Source organism: Clupea harengus, chromosome 4 (assembly GCF_900700415.2).
Source record: "Clupea harengus chromosome 4, Ch_v2.0.2, whole genome shotgun sequence".
In the NCBI taxonomy this organism is placed as follows: domain Eukaryota; kingdom Metazoa; phylum Chordata; class Actinopteri; order Clupeiformes; family Clupeidae; genus Clupea; species Clupea harengus.
The window spans coordinates 794,952-797,451 of NC_045155.1; the positions used below are offsets into that span (position 1 = coordinate 794,952).

General features: G+C 45.3%; 2 protein-coding genes across 3 annotated transcripts in view; both read left to right on the forward strand.

Moving 5' to 3' along the window:
* The window catches only part of LOC122132834 (adenylate cyclase type 6-like), a 67,290-nt gene that overhangs the window by 63,236 nt on the left and 1,554 nt on the right, over positions 1-2,500 (forward strand). The gene's annotated exons all lie outside the window — the stretch shown is intronic.
* Positions 1-2,500, forward strand: part of LOC105894115 (adenylate cyclase type 6-like) — a 42,880-nt gene that overhangs the window by 15,062 nt on the left and 25,318 nt on the right. The window lies entirely within an intron of this gene.

Genomic DNA, 2,500 nt, shown 5'->3' on the forward strand with positions numbered 1-2,500 from the left:
CCCTTCTCTTCTCCTCTTCTCTTTTCTTCTCTTGTCTTCTCTTCTCTCCTTTCTTTTTCTCTATTCTCCTAATTTCTGCGTTGGACCAGGCTCGGTGCCACGAGGGGGCAAGGGACACACACACACACACACACACACACACACACACACACACACACACACACACACACACAGAACCATAAACAGTGCTGTTTGTTGTGCGTTGTCAAGACACTTATTCATTCGATTTGAACCTCACAGCAGCTGTACGCAATTTGATTTACACGAAACTTCAAACCGTAACACTAAAGCTTGCTTGCTAAATAGTTGGGTAGACTGGACATCAGAACGACACCAGTAGCCCCGGCAACAGCAATGATATGGCCGAGGCCGAACCTAATCTGCTAGCTCCACCAGCCGCGAGCACCAGCACCAGCTCTTCTTTTACTTGCTGACCCCGACGCTGGCAGCTATTATTTTGTTATTTTGTTATTATTTTAGCAGTCCTCTGTCAGTGGTTAGAATTGTTCATAAATTCTATTATTTTGCGTCTTGCAGACCTACGTTCTGAGTGCTCCGATTCCCTAAATTGTGCATGGACAGGTTTAACACTTGCTTCACACCTGCTGTGAACTAAATATGTTATTTGATTTTGAAATGGTAGTCTTGTGCTGTTGTTATTTAGCCTTTCAGACAACAACAATTGCATGGTTGAATCAATGAATTTCATTAAACCTACCACCAGCCCAATTTTAGGTAGTGACCTGGCAATCTGCCCCCACATGAAGGCCATGAGGCACACACACACACACACACAGGGTAAGGCCATGAGGCACACACACACACACACACACAGGGTAAGGCCATGAGGCACACACACACACACACACACAGGGTAAGGCCATGAGGCACACACACACACAGACAGGGTAAGGCCATGAGGCACAAACACACACACACAGACAGGGTAAGGCCATGAGGCACACACATACACAGGGTAAGGCCATGAGGCACAAACACACACACATACAGACAGGGTAAGGCCATGAGGCACACACACACACATACACAGGGTAAGGCCATGAGGCACAAACACACACACACACAGGGTAAGGGAGGGAATTGTTCGCATCCAGTCCAAACGCGGATATAGTGCTACCCGCAGGATGGGGAAAAAAACATGCAGAAGGCATAACAGGATTAAAATGTTTTACTGTTTTACTTTATTAAAAAAGATTTGCCCCCTGGCTGCCATTTTTAACTGCCCCCTCATTCACTTCATCCTGGTGCCGGACCTGTTTCTTCTTTTCTCTTTATCTCTCTGATCTCTCTCTATCCCTCATTAATGTTTCCTTCTTCCGTTAACTCTTCCTCTCTTCTCTTTTCTCTCTGAGACTCGGTTACTTCTCTCGTCTCTTTCTCACTCCGCCTCGCTTGCTTTGCCGACTCTGATGAGACATCGTCAGAAACGCCGCTGCCACCTCGCGCTGTCGCCCATGCCTCGTCGGTGACGTCATCATCGTCAGACACAGCGATGGCGAGGCAGATATCGGCGGCACAGGCAACCACTATCCCTCTCCATCTGCTGTCTCCTGATTAGGCCATAATTCATTTCATTCAAAGCAACATTTGTTCAATTGATACAGACCAATTCCAAAGCCTAATTAGATTGGTCATTCATTTCTAAACCCCTCCTCATCAACTGCGCACACACACACACACACCAAACACAAACACAATCAGCAGACACACTACTCACTGCTACTCACAAAGCAGACACACACACACACACACACACACACACACACACACATTATGGTTTAAGTGTATGTTTGTGTTGAAATCAGAGGGAAATAATCTTTGCTATAAGCTAGCTGTTGCTTTAAGCATACAGGAACAATTGAGCTTGTCAGCGTGAAAGGTAGATGGCAGGTAGGCAGGCAGATGTTTGTTGTTGTTGTCTTGTTTTGGGAAGAGGTAAACAACTGTACCACAACAGCTGCATAAGAGTGCAGTGTGTTCCATTTAGGGGACACACACTTCAAACCCAGAGACATGATCAGGTCATATTCAGTTAGTTAGAAACGTGTAGAAATATGTAACGTGTGAATGTCTTCTTGTGTAGAAATGGTGTAGAAATGTCCTCACTTTCTATTATCTGCCCTTTGGTGCCAGATACTTAATATTGAGTTCATTTATAAGTACAGTGTACAATTAGTACACGATGCAACAAGATGTTCTCTGGGGATGGGATAAGGTGTAAGGTTACTAACAGGAGATGGTGATGCGTTGTCACTGAATGTGAAGTGGGACCACACACACACACACATAAATTGGACCGGTGTAATAGTTCAGACTTTTCCCCATCAGGTGGACCATGGACTGTCACTAGTGCTTGAGATTAGTGCTTGAGTTGATGTTTCAGCTAAAGTTGTGAAGCACGTCTGTGTTGCTAGGAGAGAAAAAAAAAAACAGGCACAGAGGTCACACTGCATTTGGTATACCCTTACGTAACCATGGC